This window comes from Lissotriton vulgaris, chromosome 1_1 (assembly GCF_964263255.1).
Source record: "Lissotriton vulgaris chromosome 1_1, aLisVul1.2, whole genome shotgun sequence".
Taxonomy (NCBI): Eukaryota; Metazoa; Chordata; class Amphibia; order Caudata; family Salamandridae; genus Lissotriton; species Lissotriton vulgaris.
In genome coordinates this window covers 238573512-238585242 of record NC_141685.1, presented here as the reverse complement: position 1 = coordinate 238585242, position 11731 = coordinate 238573512, and the positions used below count along the sequence as shown (strand labels likewise).

Here is an 11731-nt window from a genome sequence, read left to right as displayed (position 1 = left end):
CTCACCCTGGAGCTACCCATTAAGGGACCATCTCTCAGGGAAGCCAGGAAGGGTTTCGCAGCGGTCGAAGCGCCTTGGGACCCTCCGGGTAGGTAGTGCGCTATATAAATGCCTATACATTTATAAATGTCACATAAAGATGTTAACACCTTGGCTGCTAGGCGTTTTCCCCCTCCTGTGCTGGGAATTACCATGTTGCTGGTGTCATGACGAGCTCAGCTCGTCATCAGCACACGACACCCGTGGGTGATGACGAGCTCGTCATCAGCATCGAAAGGGTTAATATTTCACTTCTGTTCTTGGATTTTCGTCACAATAAAATACACTGAACATAATCTTCACAAAAGTTATTTACAAAAGTTTAAGTTATTGCCATTATAAATTACAATAACGTTTATTTAATTATTAATTATTCAAAAAAATTAAAAGCCATTGTTATTTGTAATATCAATACATGTAAGTCACGTAAATACAACACATATTGCATTACAAATGCTATAGGTGTCACATTCGTGAAAGTTATAACTATTGGCATTGTAAATGACAAAGCTATTAATTTCGCTATTTTCAAAACCAACACATAAATAAAAAATGTGTCTTTTACAATACCAATAGCTCAAACGTTCCTAATGCGAAACCTATTGCATTGCAAATGCTTTTGAATGTGGCAATAAAGGGGTTAGACCTGATTTCTGGAAAAAGAGAATTCCAAATTCTCAGAGCAAGGCCAGAGAAGGCTCGGTTATAAATTCTCTTCCTATCGAATTTTTGCGGTTTCAGCGATAGATTATTAGAGCTTCTTAGGGTTCGATTCAAGCCGGAAAGTTCATGTTTTTTTGCCAGGTGCACTGGAGTGTTTTAGTGACGTCCTTTGTGTGGACAGCAGGCTATGAATGCATAAGTTGACTGCCATACTCTGCTTTTCATGACTCCGCCCTCATGACCAACTCCTTTTCTGCTGCCTTTGCCACACTTTGGCCCCTAATACATTGGCTCCTGCAGTAAAAAGTTTCCAATTCCCACACTGTGTGACTTGCTTACGTAATAATCGCAGGGTCATTGGATTCTGCTGTTGCAGCTTTTTTTCCGCATAGTTATGGATTAGCTGTGTTTGATTGTCACATAATCCATCATCTGCCACATAATCTGAAGAATTTAAGCAAAAAAATGTTTCTCACTAAAATGGATCAATAAGTTCCTAAAAAAATGATGACATATTCACTCACAATGGAAGGACCTTCACAGAGGTTAACTGGTCAGCTTTCAGTTGCTTTTTTCTGTATTTCATAGTTTAACTGGAACTAATGATTTGAGTTATTTGCCCACTATTACTTTGTGTAAAAATTGAAAAATAATGAAGTACCAAAAAGAAATGTGCCACTTTATGCTGCATAATTTATTTTGTTGTCACATAATTTGGTCATCCTGATTCCTGCCACATAATTTTGTGCTCCCCTGCCGCACGCATACTGCCAGTGGCCTGGCCCTGGTTATACGTCAAAGGTTAAACCAAATTGCATTAACTATAGAGAGGAAACACACGGAGGGTGCCACAGAGCGTTGTACGTACGCAGACGCTAAACGGACATAGAGCAACGTTTCTGAAAAGTTTTCGTTTTTAAGAAAAATTAACACTGCTTAATTTCCTGTTTATTTTGCAAATTTGATTTTGAACTGTAAATCCTCTATAACACGTGTCCTCTTCACTGGTGCGCAGCCTCCTCTCTGCCGACTGTGTAATGTCGGCGCTGAGCTTTCTACCGCTGATAGTTCATTACTCTATAGCGCCGCCTGCTGCCCAGGAATGTGAAATTCAGGGATGTAGGTCCAGCGAACGGCATTGGGGAAAATGCATATTACTCTTCCTTGCTTTCTTTAGCTTATTAGGCGGGTCACTTGTAAAATAAAAAATGTACATTGAGTTAAAATTTGCCCCACCTATCCCACGGTAACAGGATATTTTAAAAGTTGTATAAAACGGACGGGCCCTCTTGCACCAGCTGGGGATATAGCTCAGTGGTAGAGCATTTGACTGCAGATCAAGAGGTCCCTGGTTCAAATCCGGGTGTCCCCTTCAACTTTTTTGGTAACATAACTTTATTTTTTGTTATTTGTTACATAAGATGGGTTAAGGCGGGAGATCATTACTGTGAAACTGGTCTCGTTAAAGTAAAGCATTCCTTTTCTCACCAACGGGGAGATTCGAACGTTTACCTTTAATTAGTGGATTTTTCGATGCAATTGCTTGTTTCATTTCTGTACAGTTTAATCAAGGTAATACGAAATATTAAAGGAAATACAGGTGTGGGTTTTGAAACGTGTCCTTGCATTCTACTAATTTCGCGGACCCGATGTACACTCCTACAGACTTTAGGTTCACTCTTCTAGAATGAGAGCCCCTTCCTCTCCCCCCCAAACCCCCCCTCCCCCACCCAACATCCACCTCCTCCCTTCATCAGCGCAACCAGAAGCGACATCTCAAGGCCTGCAGCGCACTCACTGGCAGCTTATAGAGGTGGGCAAGAAGACAGAGAAATCAGCATTCCGGCTCGGCTCTAAGGGCCAAAAGACGAGCTGAGAACAGCCCAAACAAGCATTGGAAATGCAATAGGTCTCGCAGCATTAGAGTTAGTGCTTTTAGAATTGTTTATGGGTTTTTTTGTAAATCTTTAGCATTTTTGTTTCCTGTAGCCAATGCTAAAGAATTACAAATAAAAAAAGCCATAAACATTTCTAAAAGCTCTAACTCAAATGCTCCGAGACCTATTGCACTGTGTGAGGGTGAGGGGTTGAGGGTGAGTGAGGGTGAGGGTGGGTGAGGGTGAGTGAGGGTGAGTGAGGGTGCGGGGTTGAGGGTGAGTGAGAGTGAGGGTGAGTGAGGGTGAGTGAGGGTGAGGGTGAGTGAGGGTGAGGGTGAGTGAGAGTGAGGGTGAGTGAGGGTGAGTGAGGGTGAGGGTGAGTGAGGGTGAGGGTGAGTGAGGGTGAGTGAGGGTGAGGGGTTGATGTTGAGGGTGAGGGGTTGAGGGTGAGTGAGGGTGAGTGAGGGGTTGAGGGTGAGTGAGGGTGAGGGTGAGTTAGGGTGAGGGGTTGAGGGTGAGTGAGGGTGAGGGTGGGTGAGGGTGAGTGAGGGTGAGGGGTTGAGGGTGAGTGAGAGTGAGGGTGAGTGAGGGTGAGTGAGGGTGAGGGTGAGTGAGGGTGAGTGAGGGTGAGGGTGAGTGAGGGTGAGGGGTTGATGTTGAGGGTGAGGGGTTGAGGGTGAGTGAGGGTGAGTGAGGGGTTGAGGGTGAGTGAGGGTGAGGGTGAGTTAGGGTGAGGGGTTGAGGGTGAGTTAGGGTGAGGGGTTGAGGGTGAGTGAGGGTGAGGGTGAGGGGTTGAGGGTGAGTGAGGATGAGTGAGAGTGAGGGTGAGTGAGGGGTTGAGGGTGAGGGGTTGAGGGTGAGTGAGGGTGAGTGAGGGTGAGGGTGAGTGATTCCGATGGGGCTGATAACTGAAGTTTTACCAGCCACGAATCACAACAACTCTTGTACTTGAGGCAGTGGTGTTTTGACGACAAGGGTCAAGCAACTAACTTGGCTCTTCCCCCCCTAAGAAGTCACAATGAAGGGCTTCCGGGATCTTCCCTAAATGGATTGAGGTCCAATCTGGAATCAGTATCATACAACACAATACGATATGGTAAATCTAGCATTGGAATCGGATTACAATCTCAATCAGCAAAACTGCATTCAAGTGCACCTGGTGGTAACATGCAATTCTGAGAATTTAAGCGGCAGACCAGATTTTTGTGCCCGGTTTTACATTAACCTAGAGTAGAGGAATTCAATGTTATTGAGATTTGTACCCAATATATAGCTCTATAATCATTTTTCTTAACTCAGTGTGCTTCTTTATGTGGGTATTAGCAATATCACAAGACATGATTTAGTGCTTGCAACCGAGAATTCATTTTTTTGTGTGCCGTTGACTCTTTCAGACAATTTACTTCAGCGACTCTGCAGGGAGTTTGCAGATGTTGACTTTGATTAGCTTCCTATGTCACAGGTTGAGGTGAAATTAAGGATATTTATTTCAGTAGCCTGGTCCAATTTATGGGACTACTGCAAAACTGGCACATGTGGAGCTGTAAGCAAAGGGGTTAGAAAATGGTGCAAAACAATTTACAAAAAATAGCCTGTCTTCTATCACCGATGCGTGTCAAGTCTAGAGCCACTCAACATGTATACTGTATTATTTCAGTATAGTTGATAAAGGCCTTGCAGTATGTTGCATGCAGTTTTGGAACAGTAAAGTAAACCGTAAACCGGCTGTTCCAAATTTAAGACTGTCTATTTTATCTCTGTGAAAGTTTTATGCCCTTTTCTAGATTTCTGATACAATTTTCAGATCATGTATTGCATCTTGGTGCTTTTATTTCATACTATTGTAGTTTAACCTCGCCACAACAAAAATTACAGGCACCCAAACGCCTCTCCACTTGACTTAAGAAGACTCAAATTATTTGAAAATACTTTGGTTTAATGAAACGATGGTTAACGCCATACAGAAACCAGCGTGTCTGCTATCGGCTGCACTTTACAAAGGCAAAGAGAATCTTACAATTATCAGGGGACGAAGGGTACCAGGCTTTGTTTCATTTTGCCTGCGTACTAATTATCACGAAAGCCCACAAGGGTCTGACAAGCCGTGCATTCGGCAGGCCCTATTAAAACGCAAAAAAAGTAAGAAGGTAAGACATTCCAGTCAGTGCAAGTTGTAACTAATAGTAAATAGTAAAAAAATATAATAATAAAAATAATCAGCAAGACTTCATTCATTCGCGTAAATAAGGCTACATCAAAAGCTCGTTGCAGCCCCAATAAATAAATAAATACCTTTGGATAATGCCGCTAGCCAGGGTTTATGCACAGCCCTGCTCCTCTTTGTGCATAAGGAAGAGGAAAGTGCAGGCGTTTGTGTGTGCAGCAAAAGACAACAAAGGAAAGACACAGAGTAAACAAAATGTGCAAAACATACAAACCATTCACACAAGCCCTTACTTGTGAGGCAATGCTTCATCATGCAGACAACGAACAATATATAGGTACAGCTACAAAAGAAAATGTAAATGAATATTAAGAGGAAAGCGCCCAAGTCACTTCTAAATATAGAACGCGGCGCGGGCATAGCCCGGATGCACGGATCTGAGCTCCGGAAGCGGCGCTTCACGTTCAGGAAGCAGTCTTCACATATTGGGTTCCAGAAAAAAGGGGCTCTGGCTGAAGACATCACAGCGCTGTATATATTATATTGTAGTGCATAACACATGACCTCACAATAAAGAGATAACTTGTATTTCCACTGCTGAATAATGCAACACGTCATGAAAATAACTTCTTGCGGTGTCCAGCCTCTCATCGCGAGCCAGGCGCTGCTTATTGACAATCTGTCCGGCAGACTCCGAAAAGAGGGGAGTGCGCCGCTGTCCTCTCACCTGCGATACTGGCTTTTCTAGCCAATAGCAAAGAGTGTGCTTGGTTTGACAGGGCATAGAACAGAGTTCTAAAGACTTCATATGGCCGACCTGTGTAACTCATCCGAATCTAGCATGCATAATGGGTGAAGCAAAAATAAGTAACCGCATGCAAGAAAAATAAGCATTTGGCAGGGGAGGGGGCGGAGCGGGGAGAGGGAACAGATGGAGCAAAGGCTGATAAGGGGAGGGGGGAGGAGAAATGCGACACGGCGGGCAGGGGAGGGGGCAGAGCGGGGAGAGGGAACAGACGGAGGGAAGGCAGATAAGGGGAGGGGGGAGGAGAAATGCGACACGGCGGGCAGGGGAGGGGGCGGAGCGGGGGCCTAGTGCGGCTGAGGGAACTGATGTGCACGCGCTTTTAAGCTCAATGCGCATGCGCATTGAGCTTAAAAGTCACGGGCACTGCAAGGAATCGCCACGATTCCTTGCAAGTTGGATAAAGAGTGGTTGAGCCCCCATAGTCTTTGCTTGCTCGATGCGCATGCGCATCGACAGGCGAGACCTAAAAACATGATGCGTTTTGTGTTGCAAGCTGCTTTGGGGGCGCTGTGTCCTCGTCATCAGGAGGGGGGGGGAGCTGTGGGTGGAGGAGGTGTATTGGTTCAGATTCTAAAATATTGGAACCGTTGCAAGAACAGGTCTCATTACATTCCAGCCTGCCTTCTTCATTGCAGACAGTGGTCATGTGGGGTCAGTAAAGGCTGCTGACTGCCCTCATAATTGCAGTAGGTGCTGCCAGGTGATGCACGGTGGGGTCGGCGAAGGCCTGCTGACTGTCCTCATGATTGCAGTAGTCGCGCAAGAAAACACTGTCCACCACCTCTTTGAGAGCAAGAAAGGCCACTTTATTTTAAACAGGTGTGTAAATCAAACATCTTTCCAAAACATTTATTTAATAATTAATAAAATCCAAATCTTCCAGCTTGACTAAGCATCCCTACCTAGGAGTAACCCCCCCCCCCACCAAGTTAAACCTAACCCAAACCAGAAACAACGAACTCTTGAAGAATACCCCCTCATTTCCTTTAACTGCCCTTTGAGGATGGACCAACCCGCTCCAGGCTGCCCACCCCCCACTAGAAACCGCCACCCAGGAAAACCTTTAGAGTTTTCCTACCCCACCCAAAGGCAAGGAAAAAAGGGGGGGGGTCGGGGAACACCACAATTGCACGTCCAGTACTTTAGCTATTAAATCACGCAATTCCAACGTTAAAAGGAAAGACCCAATTGAGACAGGTGGACTCCATCCCCACAAAATAAATGCTTCTCAGAAATTTGCAAATGAGGGTGAGCCAAACTATAAATGCATAAGTCTTTACAAAACAGTCTCATAGAACGATGCACTTTTTCCCGTGCTTTTCCCATGGCTGAAGAATTCCTCGCCCCAGTCCATTGTAAGCGTGGCATGAACTCAGTCCAGATCACCATGGTGCACACCCAGGCGTCTTTTTTTTGTTTTTTTTGTGTTTTGTTTTTGTACCAAGGACCTAGGAGAAAAACAAATGTTAGGAAAAACAAAGGTGAGTCATTTTCTTACACACTTCTCACAACATCTCGACCTCCAACTCCCAATTCTGCGAATCTGGGACCAGTCCCACCCCAACCTGGAAGCCTCCGTCGCCGCCCCAATCCGAAAGGAAGGAGTACCAAATGGAGAAGGATCCCGCCCCAGACCTAACAGCACCTTTCTCAGAACAGCCAACAACTGCGAAACAACAATCGGACTGCCATCAGCGTTACAGAAAATTACCCCCGGTGTAAAATGAGGGGACGCAAAGAAAACCTCCCATTCCCCCACAGGACAACAAGAAATGAAACCGCTCTGCCCCAAGAAAACCCACTTACCCCTACCCAACTGATCTGTTTTAAACATTCGCAACCAAAGGCGAACCCTGTCTTGTTCCAGCACCACTTCACCGCTAGTCATACCCGCCCTGTTGCTCAAACCCAACAACTCAGAAGCACGGAATGCCCCAAAAAATAACCACACCAAACACAAGTGAAATTTCCGACACTCAAAAGCGTCATAAAAGCAGACAGCCAACTGGGCTAACATCAGTTAAAGCAAATCAAAAGTCACCGGCTGCCGCAGCCTCTGGGCACCGCCCTGCAATCTACCCAAACCTTCCAAAACCGTCCTGGCCAGCACCCCCCCAACAGGATCCCTCCCCCACCGAAGCTGCCCATAAAAAGAGATCCCTGCCAGCTTACCCAAAATTGTCGTGTGGGAGAGGCCTCTGTCCACCAAATGCAAAACAAAATGCAACAAAAAACACTCATCAGACAAACCCACCGGTGCCTGACCGAAAAAATTTGTTCTCACCAAACTGCAAAAAATCCCGCCAAGCCGGTAAATAGCTCCGACGGGTGGAGTCAGCCACTGAATGCTCAACCAACTGTCGGACTCTCAATCCCCCAAGGCCCATACGTACTGTGGGATCGCTGTCTGTTCTAGATCCGCCCCAGGAGCCAATCGTCGAATTCCGACCACTGAAAGCGAGATAAAGCCTCAGCAATGCAATCAGTGACCCCTGGAACATGTTGAGCTTTGAATACAATATTCAGCTGCACACCGCAACATGAAAGCACGCAACCACCTCCATATTGTCCACGTGGAACAACACAGAACTGTTCCGGAACTCTTCCCCCCAGATGTACAGACCCGCCAGCAAAGGGAACAGTTCCAAAAAACAATGCTGCGCCCTTGCCCCTGCCAATGAACAGGCCAGCCAGCCGCGCACCAACGCCCGTCCCAAAAGATGCCGAAGCCGTTGGCTCCAGAGGCGTCCGTGAAGAGCTGCACCTGCCAGATAATGTCCTCGTCCGCAAAAAACAAGGACACGCCGTTGAACTCCTGCAAAAAATTGCAACCAGATACCCAAATCTCCCCAGACAGGTGCGGCAAGGCGCACCCGATGATGAGGCAGACTGGCTCCTGACAGTGACAAGCCCAGACGCCTACAAAACGTCTGACCCGCACGAACCACTCGGCACGCAAAATTCAAGTACCCCAGCAACTTCTGAACCTTCCGGAGCTCCAATTTGCGTTCGCCCAACACCAACCTGATGAAATCAGAGATTTCGCGCACCTTGCCAGCAGGCAACCTCGCAACCATAACCGTGGTATCGATTTCAATTCCCAAAAAGGTCAACATGGTACATGGGCCTTCGGTCTTATCAGGCGCCAAAGGGACACCCAGCTCCGCGGTCATAGCCTGAAAGATCTCTAGGGCCAACGGACACTGCCCAGACTGACCCGCACCAATGAAAAGGAAATCATCCAAATAATGACATACCAAAACATGGCCACTGATGAAAGTGAAAGTGCCATTGCAGAAAAGTACTGAAAGTCTCGAAGAGGGCACAGGACACTGAACAGCCCATCGGCAACAAACCTTGTCAACATAGAAATGTCCCCCAAAGTGCATACCCAAGAGACCAAAATCCCAATGATGAATGGGCAGAAGGCGAAAAGCCGATTGAATGTCACTTTTTGCCAGCAGAGCACCAGGGCCCGCGGTGCAAACCAGCCTCAGGGCGTCATCCACAGAAGCATATGACATGCTAGAATCTGCCGGGTCGATGAAATCATTGATAGAGGAACCCTCCGGCCAGGACAAATGGTGGATGAGCTGGAACTCCCCAGCCGCCTTTTTGGGGACAACACCCAGAGGGGAAACTATCAGATCCGGTAAAGGACAGCTAAGAAAAGGACCAGCTATCCTACCCGCACCAAGCTCAGACTCCAACTTCTTCTGTACAACCTGGGGGCACTCTTTGGCGGACTTCAGATTATCAGACCACCGACCCAACCGAGGACCCTGGTACCCAATCCGGAAACCAACCCTGAAAACCCCAGGACAAAGTCTTGGCCGCCTCCAAATCGGGGTATTCCTTCAACCACAAGTAAGAACCTCAACCTTAATAGGAGTAGGAGCCCTTTGAAACAAAGTGCGAAGGCTGTCCTCTGCCCCCTGTACCCCTCCCTTGGTCCAATTTTCAATAGACTTCGGGACTCGCGGCCGCCGAGCCAACTCTAAGTCTTCTTCCTTAGACCCTGCCTTTGCCTGCACATCACGATGCAGGAGCCTGAACACATCAACAAACTCGCCATCCCAGATCCTGGATTTATTTTTCTCCGATAAATGAGACCCCAAAAGCATCCCAACACCAGAATAAGGCAATCGCTCAGGAAGGATAGTATCCTCCGCCACCTGCTTCTTAGGTGCCGCTGAGTCCCCTGTCCGCACAGGCCCACTGGCGGAAACATCCCCTGCCACAGTAGCATGCACCTCCGTCTGCCGCACCAGCAGCGGTGGTCGAGCGACTCGCTCCTCAATCACCCCATCACCAGTACCAATAGATCTGGTACGCTTAGCAGGGAGACTCTCCCTTTGTTGCCAATCGCTTAGGAAGGATACTATCCTCCGCCATTCCAGACTCTAGATTTAGTTTTCTCAGACAATGGAGACCCCAAAGGCATCCCAACTCCAGAATAAGGCAAACTCTTGGGAAGGATACTATCCTCCGCAACCTGCTCCATAGGTGTCGCTGAGTCCCCTAGTCCGCACAGGCCCACTGGTGGAAACGTCCCCTTCAAAATGAGCATTCACCTCCGCATGCCGCACAAGCAGCGGTGCTAGAGCGACTCACTCCTCAATAACCCCATCACCAGTACCAATAGATCTGGTACGCTTAGCAGGGAGAATCATCCCTTGTTGCCAGACGGACCACCACCCATCCTTACCTCTTGGCAACTGGGATAACTTCTGAGGAAACACCACAGGATTCCCTTGAGTTGGACGACTCCTCGCTGACTCTCGTACTGTTGCGAGGTCCGCACGTGACCCCTGCAAGATACGAGGATCTGGGAATTGCCCCACCCCACCCTGTTGGGCCCGTGCTGCCAAAAGCCCAACATCCTTCTCCCTCAACTCCCCCACTCCCAAATCATCATCATGTATATCCAACTGTAAAACATCACCAGAAAAAAGAATACTGTGTACTGCCACTAGGCAGAGCCCCATCACCAACTCCTCCATCGTAATATTGCCAGTTAATGCCATCATTGCGCACTGCGTTCATCGCTGCAGAAGCAAAAATCCGCTCCAGATAACTCTCCCGGACCCCCCCCCCACATGGAACAGCCGTAGGGTCAGTCCGCAAGCCTCTCACACCAGCCACCAGCCGACCAGCTGGAGCAGAAACAGGGAAACGAGGGTCGCTCGAGCCAGACTGCGAGGAAACAGCGAGAGTGACACCCCCACTGGAGCCAAGGGGAACGCCCACAGAAGACCCACCAGGACAAGGCACAACCCATTGGCCACCGCCCAAGCCGCCCGCCAGACCACCCTGCAAGGCACTGGGCCCCCACGCAAATCTGGGAAAACAACCGGACTGGATGGCGCAGGCACCCCCCCCAGAGCCCGCCCCCTCCAAACCAGCACAGTTGGCCTGCTGAAACCCAGAAGGAGGCCCAACAAGCCCAGTATCCGGAGCCCCCGGGAATGGACAGCGCTGACAGGTCACGAGAGAGCAACGCAGCTCGAGGAAGCGCCCCCCCGCGCCAATGCAACCCAGACCGAGCAGAGGAAACATCCCTAAAACCTGAGCAGCCCTCAATAACACCACTTGACAAAGTAGGGGGGGGCATCCCCCACCAAGGGGGTAGCAGGGAACAGGACGTAACATTGCCTGTTAAACAACAGGTAGGGGAAGCACCTGGAGGCACAACATGCAGGGGCACAGAGCGTCTCTATCGCACTGGAGCAGCAATAGGAACCTGGGGGAGGCTCTGCACATCGAGGCTCCTTCCCTGCTTTGCCCTGGCACCCACGGAGGACTTTCTGGACCGCAAATGCCCCCCCCTCCTGCCCCCGCCCCCGCCCACTGGAAAAACCTCCCAACAGACCGGCCCGCCTCCCACCGGGCGCCCCTCGCCAGCCAGCAGCCCCAGTGGGGGCCAAACATACCTGCTGGTGGGCGCCCGGTACTTCCAGGGAGGGCACCACGGACACCACGGAAACCCGCAGCCACCACCGGCTGAACCACCGGCATGGCCGCAGCGCCGCAAAAGAACCTCCCTCTCCAGCCTCCCACTAGCGCCGGCATGGCCGCAGCGCCGCAAAAGAACCTCCCTCTCCAGCCTCCCACTAGCGCGTTCCTTTCCCGCCTACTCTAGACCCATTTATCACTTCCCTCTAATCAGACCCCACCTGT

At 48.9% G+C, this 11731-nt stretch overlaps 1 non-coding gene across 1 annotated transcript; it reads left to right on the top strand.

Moving 5' to 3' along the window:
• Window positions 1-2002: 2002 nt before the first annotated feature.
• Window positions 2003-2074, top strand: TRNAC-GCA (transfer RNA cysteine (anticodon GCA)). Its single transcript has one exon. It is a non-coding gene; the product is annotated as a tRNA-Cys (tRNA).
• Window positions 2075-11731: the final 9657 nt, after the last annotated feature.